This window comes from Lissotriton vulgaris, chromosome 12 (genome assembly GCF_964263255.1).
Source record: "Lissotriton vulgaris chromosome 12, aLisVul1.2, whole genome shotgun sequence".
Taxonomy (NCBI): Eukaryota; Metazoa; Chordata; class Amphibia; order Caudata; family Salamandridae; genus Lissotriton; species Lissotriton vulgaris.
The window spans coordinates 312,902,419-312,924,204 of record NC_141700.1 but is presented as its reverse complement, the minus strand read 5'-3'; positions in this window follow the sequence as shown (position 1 = coordinate 312,924,204).

The window sequence follows — 21,786 nt, the reverse complement described above, 5'->3', positions numbered from 1 at the left end:
AAAGAGAATGCCAGAATAGGTTTCTCAGCAGAGGGTATAACATCGACACTCTGACCAGAGCTATCAACAGAGCTAACTCCAAAGATAGGCAGCAACTGCTATTTCCTACAGTGGACAATACTCCAATCTCAGTATCTGACAATGAGACACGTATTATTTTTGGCTTTAGTACCCAACACAAGGCCATTCACAGGATTGTGAAAAACAACTGGTCACTCGTAACTAGTGATCCGGTTGTTGGCCACTTAGTGAAGGGCACTCCTAGTATCACCTATAGGAAAGCCAGATCCATGCAGGATAGTCTTGTCTCCAGTAGCCCGGAAATTAGAACCAACACATCCTGGCTAGAGAGCAGCAGGGGCTTTCTGAAATGCTTTGCTTGCAAAGCCTGCAAAAATGGTATAAGCAAGAAAGAATATACGACCCCTTTCAGTACTGACCCTATTCAAATTCGACACAAACTGAATTGCAGAACCGAATACGCCGTTTACATTCTGGAATGTCCTTGTGGCCTCAGGTATGTGGGAAGTACCAGGCCACAGGTGTACAAACGGATTCTGCAACACCTCAGAGCCATCACCAATGCTGACGCAGCGTATCCTGTTGCGCGGCATTTTGAGGAGTGTCATGCTAAAACTGCCAGTGAGCTCAAATACTTTGTAATTGACACAGTACCACCTCAGAGAAGGGGTGGGGACCGTGAAGCCCAGCTACGCAAACTTGAGACAAGACATATCATCCTGCTTGATACCAAAATACCAAACGGTCTCAATGCCAGTAAGGATTTTTATACCTATCTATGAATTTGGTAATTTAATGGAGTAATTTTGTAGGAAACTTTGTATTTAAGTATCCAATTTATCAATACATGCCATGTAACAATGAAATGATGCCTTCCATATTAGATTTTAGAGCACAACTTATGTTTTGTTATTTCACTGGTAGCACCTTTATTTAGTATACATACGTATGTATTTTATTTCATTTTAGTTATATACCATTGCTAATAGACATATTCATGTATTTGATATGACTTGCGTTGTTTTGCACATAACTTATGGTTAGCCCACTTGGGCTTAATGAACCTCCTGGTCACTGTTGAATACAGTGACGGATTTGGTTTTAGCCTCCCTGTAAATATGTGTTTTAAATTGGTTAGATATGTTGATATTTTATCATGACTGACCGGATTTCTTATACACATTTTACCATGGTTTTAGGGAAGCCAAGTCTTTTATCTTTGCAATGAATTGGAATATTTATATTTTAAAACATTTTAGAGAAGTATGTATTGTGTTTTATGATTATTCTTAAATTGCAAATGATAATTAATATAACCATATATTATTTAAATTATGTGCAATTACTAATGGCAAGAAACTGTGATTATAACAATTGCCACGCACGTTATTTGACGTTAAGGCAATATGTTTTGAAGTATTTTGTCTATGTCTATGTTTATCAATGGCACTGTGCACTTTAAATTGGCTAGTCCACCTTCGTGACATTGTCATGTGATCAAGGCCTCGCCAGGCCGAAACGCGTCATGGCTGAGTGGTGTTGGGTTCAAAATAAATAACACGCACCAGATACTGGGTTTGCCTCGTCTTTTTTCCGAATCATTGGCTGCAGAGACGACAACGTACCAAATATATATATATATATATATATATATATATATATATATATATATATATATATATATATATATATATATTACCTACTGGCGGTCGCCAGTAGGTATATATAGTTAGGATTTTTTCCCTATGGGATTTCTGAAAATTCTATGTCTAATAACTTTGGCGTTTGTGGACGGAATCGGCTGAAATTTTCAGGAAAATGGCACATTTTGTTTCTGAGCAGCTCCTGGAAATTTGGGGGGGTTTCGTCAAGGGGGGGCTGAGAAAAAAGGGGGGTCCCAAAACGCGTTTTTAACATTGAGTTTTCCATAGGGCGGTTGGACTCACTTTTAGCTCGAACGGCTGAATGGATTTCCACGAAACTTGGCAAAATTGTAGGGACTGTTAGCCCGATGTGCCTTTGCTAGGTCTCAATATATGTGCTTCAGTGGATTTTGAGAAATTAACGTTTAAATCAAGATATATATCTGTAACAGCGCTCCGGGCAGCGATCCGGTTCGCGTACTTTTCGCTTATCGGAACTTTGCGATGCGAAGCTGATTGGCTCTCCGGTGTCTGTCAACATTCTAAACAGTCCGGTGCGGCCGCCATCTTGTCTCTCGGTAGGATCGAGAGATAAGAGGAGGCCAAAACAAAGGGGGAAATTTCGATAAGGGGGCCTAGTAGATCCTCCCTGACCCCCTAGGTTTTATGTGGAGGTTGTAAAAGGTTTCTGCAGGGGGAAAAAAAAAAAAAAAAAAAATATTTATGCGTGGTGAGCTCCTAGTACGCGAACCGGGTAGCGCTCTGGGCAGCGTACTATAAGGATAAAAGAATGATAGATTTTTTTAATACTGTATGTTAAATATTTGTTGTTTTTCTTGTTTTTTTTTGTTTTCTTTGTTTATTTATTTTTTTTATTATGATTGTGTTTCATACTTTATTAAATTTTCTAACATTTCATTGTCAGAAATGTCATAATTTATTATAGGGTGTAATTGTTTTTCATTTTGAAGCAAGTTGTCTACTGCTTCAACACATTGTAGAAGTTCGTGGTCTCTACTGTCATCCATAAAGTCATCAAGTTTGTCTTGGCTGCTCTCCTTCAGTTCAATCGAAAATGAAACTTGTTGTTCGCCTTCCATTTTGCCTGAAATTTTGAATAAGAAAATATATATTAGTAGAGATAGGGCACTGTTGGGATTAATTTTAGATAGGCAGTTTTTATCAGTGAATTTATCTTTTGGCAGTGTATAGTATGAGAGTGGAAATAGGACTATAAAAAAGTGTATGTGATTTAACCAAGACAAGCCTTACTCCATTGATAACTATAACAGAGAAGTCTATCTAAATACATTACTACTACAGAGGGATAGTGTATATCTAGCAGAAAAAGTCTACTATATTAAGTCATAGTGCACAATATATTAAATTATAACTTACCTTCACAAAGAAGTTGAAGTTTTTTGAAGCTATTGAAATAGGAGGTACAACAAGAAGTAGTAGTCAAAATGGCTGTGTTTCCTTCTCTCCCTTTATATATATACAGGTATATAACCAATTAAATGTCAGGTAATAAAAGTAGAAAATGAAAGTAACATTTTCATTGGTTGTCAATTCCAACAATTCAGATGTGTTTTGTGAAGTAATTTACCTCACGGTACTTGGAGAGGTCTACAGGCTAAATGGCTAAATGGAATTTCAATGAAATTTGTGAGAATGGAAGGGAATGTTATGTAGTATGAGCTAATCTATATTTGGTGAGAGTGTCTCTAGTCGTTTTTCTGTAAATTACTTTCCCGCCTTTTTTTAGGACCGCTTTCCGGGAAGCTGCCCGGTTAGCGAACCTTAAGCGTTACGGGAGTCCACCATTTTGTGTTTCGTTCGCATTAAGATACAAGATGGAGGGCAAATAATGTTTAGAATGGGTAGAAGGGGTCATGTTAGACTTATCTTGACCCCCTAGGTTTTCTGAGCGTGGCTGAGGAGGCTTATATGTGCGGAAAAAAAAACTTTTTTTAAAAAAATTCCGCGAGGTTAGCTTTCAGTTCGCGAACCGGGTAGCGCTCCGGGGAGCGAAATTTTTTGGAAAATTAGTGAAAAAAGTTAGAGAAAAATAATAATTGTGAGTGATCAGATGTAGGGTAGCTCTGAGAAGAGCTTTTGGGTTTATGGTACATTTAGGTACTTATAAGTAGGTACCAATGCACAGTCTTAAATTCAGAATGAAAATTCTGTTGCCCTCATCTGAGAAGTGAACTCCATCTCCTCTGTAGATATCTTGCATGTAGTAACGCAAGTTATTGTTGTAAAGAGAGCCCATTCCATGGTCTCTCATGTAAGCTGAAACAGATTTGTTTACATGCTTCCTCGCTTTCTCAATTTGTGGACAAAATTGGTTGGACCACCTCCATTTCTGTCTTTGGCATATATTGGAATATACCAAGGCAGTTTGAGGAAAAAGTGCCATTAATTGCTCAAAGGTGTCCTTTAAAAGCATTTCCAGACCTACCCCTGTCAAAGTGCCCAAATCATTACCTCCACAGTGCACTATTAACAGGTCAGGTTTTGGCAAATGCATAAAGGTTTTCACCAATGGTATCAATTGGTGACATTTTAATCCTCTTTGGCCCAACCACTTAATTTCCACATCTTGTAAATTGAGGTTGTGTAAATTTCTGCTCTCAGCATACCTTTGAGCCCAGTGGATGTAACTATGTCCAACAATCCAGACGTTAAACATGGTTGAAGAAGGTTGTTCTGCAGTCAGATGAAGTGTGGTAATGAAAGGGCAGTTGAAACAGTAGGAGTTTCTAAAGAAAAAAAACTGTGGATTTACAATTCTAATGATTCATTAGCAGTGATTGGTGCATTTCCATTTCTGAAAACAGAAAGTTAGGGTGCATGGATGTGTTCTTTGAAAGATGTAATTTGAATGGTCAAGGAAGAAACAATTAATGAAAGATTGCACTGGATACGCAGGTGCACTGAGAGTTCAGAGTTCAATTGAAACATTGTTGTGTGAATTTGCAAACATGAGAGGTCTTCCAGGAGGTGGTTGCTATGGAAACAAGGCAGACAGGGCAGAGGGGGGAAGGGTTTTGATTTGAAAAAAGTGAGGGAAGAGGTATGATTGGCTAATATGATAGATATGTGAAAAGAATATCTGTATTTCTGTGCTTTCAATAGCTGCAGCCTTTGGAGTGCATCCTTTTTCTTCTGCTGAAGACAATTTGGTGTATTTCTGAGACTGTTTTCAAAACTCAAAAAATATTTGCTAAGGTGAGAAAAGATTTATTTAATTTAGATAGAGAATAGTATGATTTAAGGAGAAAATGATGAAGAAAGCTGTGTTTTTAAAATGTGGTTTTGTCTCTAGTTATATACTAATAGAATTAGTTTCATAGAGAAATTATAATGGCATATTTGGTGTAACATTCTGGCATGCAGTAACACAAGATATTGTAATACATGGAGGCCATTTCATGGTCTGTTATGTAAGCTGAAACAGATATGTTGCTTTTAAAAACGATTTCAGAAATCAATTACATTTCTGGATATTTACTGCTAGAGCTTCATAGGTTGTTTTGGGCCATATTTATAAGTTATTTGAGTGTCTAAGATGTTATGTTCGCCTTTTAAAATGTAAAGTGTTCCTCATGGGGCAAGTGTCTTGTAAATACGCTCCCACTTGTGCTTGGCAAATTTAGATTTTGATTATGGGAGTTACCTAGCCATGTTAATAGTGTCCCAAAAATGGTGCTAGGGCATTCCAGAAAACACTTTCATGTGTCTCAAGGACATTTTTAGTTATTTCTTCATGAATGCAGGTATACAATTGATTTATATGCTGTGTTTAAAAACGAATTTTGAAATGAATTAAATTTCAGGATATGTACTGTTAGAGCTTCATAGGTTGTTTGGGGTCATATTTAGAAGGCATTTTAGTGTCTTTGATGTTATTTTTCCCTTTTTAAATGGAAAGCGTTCCTCATGGGGCCCTGAGCAGTTCTTAGCCATGTTATTTAATAGGAAGTGGATAACATGGCTAAGAGCATTTGCTGGAAAATGCATGAATATCGCTGATTTTTCTGCTATATTCATGGATTGTGGCCGTTTTTTTTCACATTGCTTCATAGGTTGTTTGGGTTCATATTTAGAAGGCATTTTAGTGTCTTTGATGTTATTTTTCCCTTTTTAAATGGAAAGCGTTCCTCATGGGGCCCTGAGCAGTTCTTAGCCATGTTATTTAATAGGAAGTGGATAACATGGCTAAGAGCATTTGCTGGAAAATGCATGAATATCGCTGATTTTTCTGCTATATTCATGCATTGTGGCCGTTTTTTTTCACATTGCTTCATAGGTTGTTTGGGTTCATATTTAGAAGGCATTTTAGTGTCTTTGATGTTATTTTTCCCTTTTTAAATGGAAAGCGTTCCTCATGGGGCCCTGAGCAGTTCTTAGCCATGTTATTTAATAGGAAGTGGATAACATGGCTAAGAGCATTTGCTGGAAAATGCATGAATATCGCTGATTTTTCTGCTATATTCATGGATTGTGGCCGTTTTTTTTCACATTGCTTCATAGGTTGTTTGGGTTCATATTTAGAAGGCATTTTAGTGTCTTTGATGTTATTTTTCCCTTTTTAAATGGAAAGCGTTCCTCATGGGGCCCTGAGCAGTTCTTAGCCATGTTATTTAATAGGAAGTGGATAACATGGCTAAGAGCATTTGCTGGAAAATGCATGAATATCGCTGATTTTTCTGCTATATTCATGCATTGTGGCCGTTTTTTTCACATTGCTTCATAGGTTGTTTGGGTTTATATTTAGAAGGCATTTTAGTGTCTTTGATGTTATTTTTCCCTTTTTAAATGGAAAGCGTTCCTCATGGGGCCCTGAGCAGTTCTTAGCCATGTTATTTAATAGGAAGTGGATAACATGGCTAAGAGCATTTGCTGGAAAATGCATGAATATCGCTGATTTTTCTGCGATATTCATGCATTGCAGGTCTTTTTTTATCACATTTGCAAGCACTTCTTAGCCATGTTATCCAATGGGAGGTGGATAACATGGCTAAGAGCATTTGCTACAAAGGTTGTTTGGGGTTATATACCATTTTTGGGAAATTATTAACATGCCTATCTAACTCCCATAATCAAAATCTAAATTTGCCAACCGTAGGTGGGAGCGTATTTACAATAAATTTGCACCATGAAGAATGTAAAATAGCATACTAGATACTCAAATAACTTATAAATATGACCCAAAACATCTTATGAAGCATTAGTAGTGCATATTTCCAGAAATGTATTGGTTTTCATTTAATGATTTACTTCATTGGTAGGCCTTCACATGTTTTTTTACCTTGGTTTTTTTTCAGTGAAAATCTTATCTGCAACGATGTGTTGGCCTCACCTGAAATAAACAAAACAGGTGATGGACTGAATGTGGATCAATGACACACATTCACCACAGTCCAAAGATCTGGGCCTAAACAAACCTTTAGATAGGCTACATCTTATCGTCATCCTGAATTAATGATTTAAAATATTAGGGAGTGATTTATTGGTGTTGTATGCCTGTTTTGTACCATTGAGTGTCATTTTTGTGATGCAGTGCTGGTGGAAAATATTTGCTATGTTAAATAATTAGTACGGCTTTAAGTTTTAGATGACTGTTATTTATTTACTGTTTGGTAATAGTGGTTAATAACATTTTATATTATATTTTTTCACAGATTCAACTGCAGATTCTTTCATAGTTTGGAAAATGCCTTCCAGAAGTCGAATACGAAAGGCTAGAAAACGTCAAAGACAGCAGGATGATGTTTTATTGCAGCAGTCCTCTTCCCCAAATACTTGTCAAAACACCAAGAAAGGTCCGGGTAAGAGCACGAAATCATTCTTAAGAAATATTTGTAGTAAAAAAAATTTTGCTCAAAAAAATGTGTCTGTTCACAAAAACAAAAGTTATTTAAATGGAAAGGAGAGACACATCACAAATGTTACTGGTAGAGGAAGAGATAACTCTGTGTATGATAGTAGAAGGAAACAGCAGTTTAGGGACATTCGACAACGAATGTTCCGTAATAGGATATTAGTTAATTTATTGAAAAATATTAAAAAGAAAGGCCAACAGAAAGCCGCATTTTATAGGAAGAAGAAAAATGTAGAGAAAATTATTGATCATGCTTTTGAAATCAAGCGAAAGTTGTTTATTTTGGTAATCAATAGAATTAGGAAACTAAGCAAGGTAATTTCTGATTTCAAAACAAAAAGTAGATGGAAGAGAGTAGTAAATCGTACTAACTTTTGTGAAGTTTTTTCCGGAGAATGGATGCATAGTTCAAGCTCTGAGGCATTTTTTAATGAGGAGAGTTATTTTCAGGATAATGATTTGGTGCATGCAGTTGACATCAGTGGTCGAGCTTATGAAGTGAAGGATGGTTGTCCAGTTGAAAAAGAACAACTTGTGACAACAGAGACAGAAGAGGCGCTAAGTGATGAGGTTTTAGGAAGACGTCCTAAGGGTCCTGTGTACATTTGGAAGTGTAGTTCTATTTGCAGTGTGCGACAGGTTTCCATCAATTTGCTTTGTGATTTTATACGGACATTTAATAAGAAAAGTTTGAAGCAGAAAATGAAGTTGTTGCAAGATTTAGATCCTTGCAGAGTGAGACAAATGACAGGTTTGCGTGGTCATTCACTGGCTTGTCTTTCCAGGAGAGTATGCCAGAGTGTTTTTCATCATTTCAGGATGCTAGCAGTGCATCATAATAAAGTGAGAAAATTAGTGAGAATGTTGTATTATGCTAAGAGTCCAGCAATTATGCTTAAACAGTTATGTGCTGCTCTTTTGCATGGTTCTGAAATAGATGTGAAGAATCTTTGTGAAGAAATTGAGTTTTGTTACTTTGGTAGTAAAGATGAGAATGTTCAAATTGACCCTGAAGTAGAGGGTAATGTGGAAGATAATGTACAGGTTTCCAGTACAGATAATTTTCAGAAGGAAATTGCCACGTTTCAGATGAAATCAAGTGAGAGGCCTAATTTCACTTGTGTATGTTGTCGACGCACTTATTATAAGAATCAGACTAAGGTAGTGGATTTATATGCAAAAAGTGAAAGGGAAAATAATAGTGAATGGAAGGATTTAGCCACATACTTGATGGTAGAAAATTATTTTGATTTGGGATCGGATCAACGTGTGTGTACTTATTGTTGTAATAAATTAAATCAAAACCAGATGCCTGCTAGGGCAGTTCATAATAATCTGGAATTGGTTGAGATTCCTTCTGAATTGAAGGATTTAAATACTTATGAATCTATTTTGATTCAAAGTATCCATCCCTTTCAGGCTATTGTAAGAATGGAGCCAAAGACAGGGAAGTTGCCTCCAGCAGATTTACAGAGAGGATTAAAGGGAAGAGTTGTTTATTTGCCTCTAGATTTGAATAAAAACATTAACACAATTGGAATAGAAAAAGTGGAAGAGGAACCTCTGGTTATCTTGGTTAATGGGGTTCCGACAAAGAATAAGAAAATATGGCAAGATTTAGTGGATGTTAGGAAAGTCAAAAAGGCAACAGTGTATTTGAAGAAAAATAATAAGTACTATAAGAATGTATATGTTGCAGAAGAGGAAGTAAGTGATGAAGAGGATAGCGATTTGTGTGCTGGCCAAATTGAGAAAGTAGAGGCCTCTAAAAGTGAAGAAATATATGAACATTATAGTGTTCATCCTTTGCATTCCAAGGAAGTCATGGGGAATGCTATTGAGTTGTTTCAAATGAAACAAGCCAAAGGGAGTCCCATTAGTGTTTGGGAGGAAAGTTTGGAAGCTCGGTGTTTCCCACAGCTATTTCCCACAGGTCAAGGAGGAAGATATGATGAGCGACCTCGTGAAATTCCTGCGTCTGAATACCGGACTTTACGATTGTATGCAGAAGATCCTAGGTTTCGGCAATGCATTCCCTATTTGTTTCATCTCCTGTTTGAAAGCGATCTGTCTGGACTTTCATATGCAGTGAACCACATCTTAAAAAGTGGTATACAGATGCGAAACATCTCGGCAAGTGACTTTATGCATAAAGTCAATGTCCAAGACAGTATTTTGGATTCTCACTTAATTAATCTCATGGCGTGTCAGCGTGGTACTAATGAGTACTGGTACCGTCGTCATGGTGATTTAAAATGTATGCTGAGGAACTTAGGAACTCCGACATGGTTCCTCACTCTGAGCTGTGCTGAGTATGGCTGGGATGACTTACTTGAATTTCTACGAGAGGCAAATGGAAATATTGAAAACATTGAATTCAAGACACCTGGAGAACTGTGTTCTTTGGATCCTGTGAATGTATGCAGGTACTTCAATCATAGATTTGAAGCTATGATGTGTTTCATCACAAATAAAAAGAATCCACCTCTTGGAGAGGTGTTGGATTTCTTCTGGAGAAAGGAGTATCAAGCAAGAGGTGCCCCTCATATACATATGTTGCTGTGGATCAAGGATGCACCTAAATTTGGAACAGATCCGGATGACTTAGTGATGAATTTCATCGAACAGTATTCTACGTGTGCTGTTCCAAACGCAACGGAGAAGAAAAGTCTAAGAGAACAAGTTCTACGTTTCCAAAGCCATCGTTGTGGAAAGTACTGTCGTCGTAAATTCAGAAACAAGGACAAGTTCTACACCAAATGTCGTTTCAACTTTCCACGACCGGTGATTTCTAAAGGAAGAGTGAACAGTTTGATGTCTTCGCTGCGACATAATGTGACGAGGAAATCACCCAAGAATACATACAATTTGAAAAGGAACGAAGAGTCCAAGTACATCAATGACTACAACCCAGTGATTTTGTCCATGTGGAATGCCAACATGGATATACAGTTTGTGGCTGACAACTGTATGGCTGTGGCTCGGTATGTGACATCTTACATCACCAAAAAAGAAAAGACCGAACTGAAGGATATGTGGGAGGACATTTCCCATGAAAAGAGCCTCAGCAAGAAGTTGTACAGTTTCAGTCTGAAGATGTTGTCGCATCGAGAAATCGGAGCTTACGAATGTTCTGATCGATTGTCTTCAGCAAGTCTCTATGCCAAATCCAGGAGTCTCGTTTGGGCGAGTCTTGGTCTTGCTGCAACGCGAAATCGAGTTCTAAAACCTGTTCGGGAAATTGAGTATTTGGCAGAAAAGGAACCAAACAGTACCGACATTTTGAAGACCAACATGTTGGATACATATTATCCAAATCGAAGCAGTCACCTTGAGAATGTTTGTCTATATGAGGTTCTCCAAAATTATATATTCAAGAGGAACATCAAAGAAGATATTGAGAAAGGAGTGTATGCTGTAATTGGAAGTGAGGGATGCCTGGTCAAGCAAAGAAAATGCCAATTAGTAAACCATCGAAAATTGAGTGGCGAATCTCCAGAAAAAAAGGAGTTTTTCTATTTAGCACTTTTGCAACTTTTCAAGCCTTGGCGTGCAGAAGAGGAACTGCTTGGAGATTTCCTCTGTTACGAAGACTCTTTCAATGCAGCCAAGGAGTCCATAGAATGTCCTGCTTTTTCTAAATATCAAGAAATGCTAACTTTGGAAATTGAGCAGGAAGCAACGATTGCAGCCGAGATTGCCAGAGACAGTTCTCAGGACAGTCAGAGTTCTGTTTCATTGAGTCAAGATCCACTTGGAGGACCTATTATCGAAAATGAAGCTGCCACTGCTATGAATGAAGTAGAAAGAGCCATGGCACATGCTCAGGAGGATTCAGTTAACTTACAAGACTTGGAAAAACAACTCAACGTTGAGCAGAGGAAAATATATGATGAAGTTACCAAGGAAATTGAGCACGGATTAAGTCATGAGAAGAAAGAGTGCTCATGTACGTCGTTGAAGCCTGTCCGACTGTACGTGAGTGGAGAAGCGGGAACTGGAAAAAGTTTCCTCATTAAAGCAATCTCTTGTTATTTGAAGGAAAGGACTGAGTCATCGCTGTCTTGTGTTGTTACCGCTCCTACTGGACTGGCAGCACATAATATTAAAGGTATTACTTTGCATCGTCTACTGATGCTGCCGGTGGAGCATGACAACAAATTACAATACAACAAGTTATCTGGAGATGCTTGCTGTGAAGTTTCAAGAGTTTTGAGGAAAATGAAACTACTTATCATTGACGAAGTAAGCATGGTTTCCAATGTCATGCTTGCCTTTGTGCATTTGAGAATGCAAGAAGTACTTAAAACTGAATATGATGTCTTATTTGGTGGGAAACACATCATTGTTTTCGGAGATCTTCTACAGCTGACACCAGTAAAAGGTCAACCTGTGTTCAAAATACTCACGCATGAAGATACCAGGAAGTGCCTAGGGAGCATTGGCAACGTCAATATATGGTTAAACTTCAATTATGCAGAACTGCATCAAAATATGCGTCAGGCAAAGGATGAAGATTACAAGAATATTCTACAAGATATTAGAATTGGAAAAGTGACCGAGCATGGGAAAGAAGCTTTAAATGCACGATTACTGTCAAATTTATATCCCAAACAAGAGATTGTGCCTGAGAATATTTTTCAGAAAATTACTGAGAAGAAATCCGGGATATGTCTCATGCCAACTCTTGCAGAATGTGCCATCTTCAACAACAAAATGTTGTATTTAGAAAAGCAAGAGATTGTGAAACTGGAAGCTATCGACAAATTAGAGCATATGGGATCAACAATTATTTTGTCAGACAATTTGAAATCAAAATTGGATTCATTAGAGAAGACTATATCTAAGACAGCGGGTTTTGAAAAGACTCTGAATGTGTGTTTAAATTGCCGAATCATTTTGAGACGGAATTTACATGTAGAAAGAGGTCTGGTAAATGGATCAATGGGTAATGTTGTTGATTTTGAGAAATACAGAAATAGAGATGGAATTGAATTTTTAAGAATTAAATTTGATGGCATTGAGGAAGTACAGGTAATTGCTCGTTGTTCTGCTAGGTTTTTGCTTGTTAAAGACTTATATGTTCGCCGTAAACAGTTTCCTGTTTGCTTGGCATATGCGGTGACAATCCATAAATCGCAAGGTTTAAGTGTAGACTGTGCATTGGTGAATATTGGCAGTTCAGTGTTCAAGGAGGGTATGGCATATGTGGCATTGTCTCGAGTTAGAACTTTATCGGGATTGTACTTGATTGACTGTGATGTCACAAACATTTGTGCGGATCTAGATTGTGTTAAGGAATACAATAGGTTAAGAAGAGAGTATGCGCCACATTTGCCTCAATATCCTTTGTTTGAGAAACGTGTGGTAGGCCGGAAACGTAGAAATAGCAGTAATAGTAGGGAGGTTGTTGCAAAAAGACTAAAAGTCAATGAACCGAAAGTTGTTAGCAGAAAGAAAGTGGATACTGTTGAAGAGATTGTTGGTTTTCAATTTGAAAACAGTTCTGGTGTCAACTGCTATGCAAATGTCGTTGTTAATGTTCTCTTTTCACTAGAGAGTTTAAAAGAACAGATTGTGTTCAATTCAGAACAAAGTTTATGCTGCTTGTTGAATTCTGTGTTAGAGAAATGTAGCACTGATCGAACAAAAGTAGAAAGTGTGTCTGAAGTACGTTATCTGTTAGATGAATGTTCAGGTCAAACAGACTTCTCTGAAAATAATCAGCAAGATTGTCAGGAGTTTTTAATGTATATGCTTGATATATTGCAAGATGAGGGTGTAGATGTAGATCACCTGTTTGGGCTTTCTTATCAATGGCAGCATGACTGCGAGAACTGTATGGTATCAAGTACTACTAGTGTAGACTCAGAAAGATTTATATATTTAACTTTGCCAGACAGTAAATCAGTGTCCTTTAATAAGCTAGTAAATGCAGCGGATCACAACATGGAGTGTAGCCAATGTAAATGTGATATGATGTCAACATTATTTATACGTAGATATGGCCAGTATGTCATTTTAATGATGCAACGATGTAGGCCTGATGGATCAAAATTGTCAACTTTAATAAAAAATTTTGTGGCTTCTCAGCTGTCAATATCAGGGAGGACTTTTGTTACTGTAGCAATTATCTATCACGATGGTCCATCAACAACATCAGGACATTATACAGCTTACTTAAAGTCTGGAAACGGCTGGTCATTCTGTAATGATTCTGTTGTAACTTTCAAAAAAAAATTGCCGTTTGACCTTAAAAATTCTTACCTGGTGTTTTTAAAACCAAAATTTTAAGTAGAGGGAATGTAAGTCTGCAATGCTGTCTCGATTAAAAATCCAACTATATAAACCTGATGCAAGTAAGTCTGCTTCATAGTAAGCAGTATCAGTGTCATAGGAAAAGGAGAACATGAGTGACAAAGAAGAGTAAGATATTAGTAGTCCAGGATTGTGAAAATAATCTCAAATATTTTATTTTTGAAAGTTGCGAAAATAGAAAATGACGGGATTTGATTGGAAGAATTACAAGAGTAGCGAATCGCGGCAACATGATTTGGCCTAGTGGAAACATGTGATATAATGAGAGAAGTTTTTTTTCTATGTAACATATTTCACGTATCGATGGAGGTTTTCTTTCAGAAAGTGGTGGGCTGAAAATATTTAAAGCACAACAGAGTGGATGCTGTTTATGGGAGATCATTCGACGTCATTGAAAGTAAGTCAATTTTAAGGAGTTTTGAAATCAGATTTCTTTGGTTGTATGGGTTTTTTAAACACAGTCATTTTGATTGTGTTTTTTTTTCCCCGCTGTTATATGATGAATACCTTCAAGTCACTGATTTAAGTGAAATTTGATACATTCTGAGAACAGCAAAAATAAACCATTTAACATGTATAATTAATGTTATCGTTTTTGTACTTATGATAGGCCTCATTTCATCAGCATGAAGATACTGTTTGTTGAAAATAAATATATTTAGGATTGTGTAGGGGTCGTAGAGAAGTAGAGGTTTATATAAGTTTCAAAGTTGTTTAAAAAGTGTTTCTTCTTGAACCTTTTCTCTTCTTTTTTCTAATTTTTAAATACATGTTTTAATATTTTTGGAAATGTTTGTTCTCTCTTTTACAGATTGAATGTATGAAAAATTTTCGTTAAAAATTAACAAGAATTATAAGGTAAATGTTTTCTACTTTTTTAACCTGCATTCCACTGCTGATGATGTCACTGACTATGTTATGAATGATGTAATAATTGGGCATATCTGTTATCTCGTTAAAAAAACGAACAGTAAGTTTAAGGATAGGAAACAGACAGTTATGTTACAAAAAAGAGAGCTATAGGACGTAAACAAAAAAAACTGTTACTCGCAATCCACTGCTGATGATGTCACTGACTATGTGAAAAATAGTGTAATATATGACATGATCAGAAGTGAATTGCGGGTCACAGTATCTTTTCTTTACTCCCTATAGCTATCTTTATAGTAACATAGCTGTCTGTTTTCTTTCCTTATACTTACTGTTCCTTTTTTTAAAAAAAATGTTTTTGGTGCGCTCAAAGTTCGCGTACCGGATAGCGAACTGGGAGCGAACTAATAGAAATAGAGCTTGGCAGAGTTCAAAGAATTCTACCAATTTTTTTTAATAATGGGGAGGTAGTTCTGAAAAGAACTTTTTTTTTGTTTTTGTTGTTTTAAATTTTTTTTATTAGTTTTCTGAACATTTTTTATATTTTTTTGTTTTTTTCTGAACATTTTGTATTTTTTTAAATTTTTTGGGGGGAGGGGGGGAAACAAAAATGATTCATCGAAGAGGGCTCAACAGGAGCAACAAAAAAAAGAAGAATTTATTTTTGGGGGCGTTTTGGACATACATGATTTTTGATGGCTCTAATGATAAGAGTTATACTACTTTCGCGGTAGCATAATGTTTGATTGCACCTCATACAAACTTGTTTGACTTCCCCCATGTCCATTTGAATATTTGGGATCAGCTCCCTTGCTTCAGGTCCCGTTATTTCTGGCACAACCGATCTTCTGGCTATTGCTGGTGAATTCTGTTGTTCGTCTCGAAGCTGAGCTGCACTGTAGTTATTTGGGTGCCACCTGCTCATGTGTCTGTGCATAGTGAAATTCCCATAACTATATTTTTTATCCGTGCCTCTAGAAAGACGATCATCACAGATTCGGCAAAAGACGTACCTAGCGTTCACTTTCTTTTGCCCTGGTGGCATTTTAAAAAATTGCCATATGAAATGTTCCTTCCGGTTGTACCTCCTGGGCTCCTCTGGCAAATATTCAGGTTCTTCCTCCTCTTCCTGATCTTCCTCTTGTGGAAAGATTGGTTGAGTAGGTGGTCCTTTTTTTCCATGAGGAGGTGGAGGTGGTGGTGGAGGAACACTACCAGAAGCAACAACAGAAGCCATTTCTCTGGATTGTACAAAGGTCTTTCTCTCACCAAGATGAAAGTCAGAGTGACGAAAGAAGGAGGGGTTTTCATCATTTGGGAAAAGCCAAAGTTCTAAACCAATGAAAAGTGTTAATTTTAGATCACATGACCTAGTATTACATCATTAGGAAACTAAAAGTGAAATGAACTAATGAAAAGTGTTATTATCGAGTCACATGACCTGCTGTCTTTACGTTTCGCGCTTTGCGCCGCTATCCAATCCGCTTCCGGGTCCGCTAACTTGGCGCGTCGGAAAACGTATTACGCGACAACGCAAAACGTCATGATAACGTAACAGTTACGCTTAAGCAACGATTACCGGCTCGCGTACCAAGTCGCGGCTTTGAATTCCGCTAACGGGAAGCTGACCAGTTCGCGGACTAGGAGCGGAACAAATTTTTTAAAAAAAAAAAATGTATAAGAAAACATGTACAATATATTTTATGATTTAAAGAAGAATACATTTTATAGATAGAAATATTACCTTTCAAAAAACCATTGAAATTCAATGAAAAAACCATAGGTTATAGTCCATATATAGTTAGGAATTTGCATTTACAAAACCTTATTTTACTCGCATAAAACCATTGAAATTCCATATATAGTTAGATGCGCTAACTATATATCGCGCACCCGCAATCCACTGCTGATGATGTCACATATTACATCATTCATGACATGGTCAGTGACATCACTGATGACATCACTGATGACAACATCCAGTGACTGTATGTTTCTGTAAAGTTAAAATATGTCTTACATATTGAAGAATGAGTGGATGTATAAGTGTCTGGATGAAGGATTTAGTAGGTGCATGACTGACTGTATGATTGAGTGATTAAATGTGTCTCACTGAGTGCATGGGTTAGTGACTAAACTGTCTTAATTGGTGCATCATTATGTCTGTTGTTCTGTAAACTGTTGCATGTGTTGATAAGTAGCTATATGAGTAACTATATGGGTTATTGATTGGTTGCCCAAGTATTTGTATGGGAGACTGAGTGTGTGTGTGGGTGGCTGGGAGGTGTATGACTCTGTGCATAGATGTGTGAGCAGTTGATTCACTAGATGTATGGCTTCAAAAGTGCATGTGGAAACAGCTGTATGGGCGGTTGACTGTGTGCATGAGTGTATTGGTGAGTGAATGGATATCTCAGTGCTACATGTCAAAGTAAGTACATATGTAAAACACAGTACATGTGAGAGTTGACATATATAAATAACTGTGCATAAGAGCCAGTGAATGTGTGAGTGGCTGTATGGATCATTGTGAACTTGTATCAGGGATTATATAAGAGAGTAAATATGTGTTAGTATATGTTTGAATAAGTAAAGTTTGTATAACTGTATAGTTGAGGAAATGGAGGTGTGATTGATTCTTTGCATGACTGACTAGGTGTTTGAGTAACTCCATGGATGAGTGGCAGTCTCTGAGTGTCTGTTTACACTGATTGTATCTAAGGTTATATTAGAGTCTGAAGAGGTTCATCGTATTATCACATGAATGATATCATCAGTGATGTGATCAGTCATGTCAAATGAGATGTCATCAGTGATGTCATCAGTGATGTCATTTGAGATGTCATCAGTGATGTCATTTGAGATGTCATCAGTGATGTCATTTGAGATGTCATTTGAGATGTCATCAGTGATGTCATCAGTGATGTCACTGACCATGTCATGAATGATGTAATATGTGACATCATCAGCAGTGGATTGCGGGTGCGCGATATATAGTTAGCGCATCTAACTATATATGGAATTTCAATGGTTTTATGCGAGTAAAATAAGGTTTTGTAAATGCAAATTCCTAACTATATATGGACTATAACCTATGGTTTTTTCATTGAATATATATATATATATATATATATATATATATTCACTGAAAAAACCATAGGTTATAGACCATATATAGTTAGGGATTTGCATTTACAAAACCTTATTTTACTCGCATAAAACCATTGAAATTCCATATATAGTTAGTTGCGCTAACTATATATCGCGCACCCGCAATCCACTGCTGATGATGTCACATATTACATCATTCATGACATGGTCAGTGACATCACTGATGACATCACTGATGACATCTCAAATGACGTCACTGATGACATCACTGATGACATCTCAAATGACATCACTGATGACATCTCATTTGATATTACTGATCACATCACTGATGATATCATTCATGTGATAATACGATGAACCTCTTCAGATTCTAATATAATCTTAGATACAATCAGTGTAAACAGACACTCACAGACTGTCACTCATCCATGGAGTTACTCACACACCTAGTCAGTCATGCAAAGAATCAATCACACCTCCATTTCCTCAACTATACAGTTATACAAACTTTACTTATTCAAACATATACTAACACATATTTACTCTCTTATACAATCCCTGATACAAGTTCACAATGATCCATACAGCCACTCACACATTCACTGGCTCTTATGCACAGTTATTTATATATGTCAACTCTCACATGTACTGTGTTTTACATATGTACTTACTTTGACATGTAGCACTGAGATATCCATTCACTCACCAATACACTCATGCACACAGTCAACCGCCCATACAGCTGTTTCCACATGCACTTTTGAACCCATACATCTAGTGAATCAACTGCTCACACATCTATGCACAGAGTCATACACCTCCCAGCCACCCACACACACACTCAGTCTCCCATACAAATACTTGGGCAACCAATGAATATCCCATATAGTTACTCATATAGCTACTTATCAACACATGCAGCAGTTTACAGAACAACAGACATAATAATGCACAAATTAAGACAGTTTAGTCACTAACCCATGCACTCAGTGAGACACATTTAATCACTCACTCATACAGTCAGTCATGCACCTACTAAATCCTTCATCCAGACACTTACACATCCACTCATTCTTCAATATGTAAGACATATTTACACTTTACAGAAACATACAGTCACTGGATGTTGTCATCAGTGATGTCATCAGTGATGTCACTGACCATGTCATGAATGATGTAATATGTGACATCATCAGCAGTGGATTGCGGGTGCGCGATATATAGTTAGCGCAACTAACTATATATGGAATTTCAATGGTTTTATGCGAGTAAAATAAGGTTTTGTAAATGCAAATCCCTAACTATATATGGTCTATAACCTATGGTTTTTTCAGTGAATTTCAATGGTTTTTTAAATGCAAATTCCTAACTATATATGGTCTATAACCTATGGTTTTTTCTGTGAATTTCATTGGTTTTTTAAAAGCTAACATCTGTAGCTGTAAAATGTATTCTTCTTTAAATCCCAAAATATATTTAGATGTTTATTGATAATTTTTTTTTAAATATTTTTTTTCTTCGCTTTCGGTTCGCGAACCGGGAAGCTTTCCGTTAGCTCATCTTGATGCCGCGATCTAGTCCGCGAACCGGTCAACGTTACGTTAGCGGAACTGTGACGCGTCGCGGAAGCGCGACGTATCACGTTATCGCGTAATGCGTCTAATGACGCGCCGCGTTAGCGCTCCCGGAAGTGCTCCGGACCGCGAACCGGAAGCGATCCGGGACGCGGCGCGCGCCGCGTAACGTAAGCGGAACAGGTCATGTGACTTGTTTATCAAACTTTTCATTGGTTCATTTCACTTTTGGTTTCCAACTGATGTATGACTAGGTCATGTGACCTAAAAATAACACTTTTCATTGGCTCAGAACTTTTGCTTTCCCCAAATCATGTAAACCCCTCCTTATTTCCTCACTCTGACTTTCATCTTGGTGAGAGAAAGACCATTTACCTAGAATTGAACAATGGCTTCTGTACTTGCTGCAGCTGGTGGACCCCCACCACCACCTCAACCTCCTCATAAGAAGAGAGGACCACCTAGTCAATTTATCTCTAACAGAGAGGAGGAAGAGGAGGAAGAAGAAGAAGAAGAGGACAGAGAGGAACCACAATTTATCCAAGAGTTGCCCCGGGTTTCAAAGAGAAAAACAAGTTTCATCTGGCAGTTTTTCTCCATCCCTCCTGGATCAAAGAAGGTGAATGCTAAATATGCCACCTGCCTCATCTGTGATTACAGATTGTCGAGAGGCACAGAGAAGAAATACAGTATGGGGAACTATACGATGCATCGACACATGAGCAGGTGGCATCCCTTAAACTACAGCCGGGCTGAGTTAAGGGATCTACAAGACAATCCCCCGACAACTCCTGTGGCCAGATCTACCTCCACAATGTCTTTGTCGGGAAGAGAGGCACAAGAAACTGTGCCAAACATTCAACCCAATTTTCAACATATGAAATTAACTTGTATATACTGTGGTGCTATGCTGTCGTATGGCAACATGAGCGTCAACCTGATTAATATGGCGTTCGAAAATCATAAATGCCCTAATGCACCCAAGAAGTAATTTTTTTTTTGCTCCTGTTGAGCCGTTTTCAATGCCTGTTTTTTGTTGTTTCCCCTCCATAAAAAACACAAAAAAAACATAAAACAGTTCTAAAAATACAAAAAAATCAAAAAATGTTCAAAAAAAATAAATAAAAAATAAAACAACAAAAACAAAAAAAAACAGTTCTTTTCAGAACTACCTCCCCTTTCAAACAAAATTGCTAGAATGTTTATCACTCTGGCAAGCTCTATTTCTTTTGGTTCGCTTCAAGTTCGCTGACCGGTTCGCGAACTGGAAGCGAACCAAAAAAAATATTTTTTTAAAAAAAAGAAGAGTTAGTATAAGGGAAGTAAACAGAGAATAATGTAAAAAGAAAGACAGCTATAGAGAGTAAATGAGAGATAGTATCAGTGACATCATCAGCAGTGCATTGCGGGTAAAAAGAGTAGAAAACATTTACCTTATAATTCTTGTTACCTTTTTAAAATATTTTTTCATACTTTCAATCTGTAAAACAAAGAACAAACATTTCCAAAAATATTAAAACATGTATTTAAAAATTAGAAAAGACAAGGGAAAAGGTTCAAAAACAAACAGTTTTTCAACAACTTTGACATTTACAGAAGTCTCTGCTTCTCTACGTCCCCTACACAATCCTAAAGATATATATTTTAAAGAAACTGTATCTTGATGTTGATGAACTGAGGCCTATTTTGGAACATGGTGTTTTTCTTGCACTGCTAATGTCTCACAATAGTGATGCAATAGCAGCGCAAAAAAGATGTAAAGCCATCATAAAATTGTGTCTAACATTTTAAATGATTGTTTTAGGATGCAAATAAGATGTGTGCTTTCAAGAACACATATCAGACAGTGAAATGCTAGACGTTGTATTAAATTTTGAAAAACAATCCGAAAAATAAAATTGTATGTAATATTAAAAAATTGTTTGAGTCTTTAATCATTTTTATATGTAATTCATAAACTAGTTAAATGTTAGAAATGTTATTAAATTTTGAAACACAATCACAATAATAAATAATTGCTTAAAAAATAAAAAAATTAAAAAATAATCAACAAAACCACCAAATAATTAACATACAGTATTAGAAAAGTCTTTCATTCTTTTATCCATAAAGTTCGCTGCCCAGAACGCTTTCTGGTTCGCGAACTTGGCGCTTACCACGCAAAAAAAATTTTTTTTTTTTTTTTTTTTGGACCCTCCTAGGCCCTTTTAAAACCTCCACATAAAACCTAGGGGGTCAACGAGGATCTACTATGCCCCCTTATGGTAATTTCCCCCTTTGTTTTGGCCTCCTCTTGTCTCTCGATCCTACCGAGAGACAAGATGGCGGCCGCTCCGGACTGTTTCGAATGTTG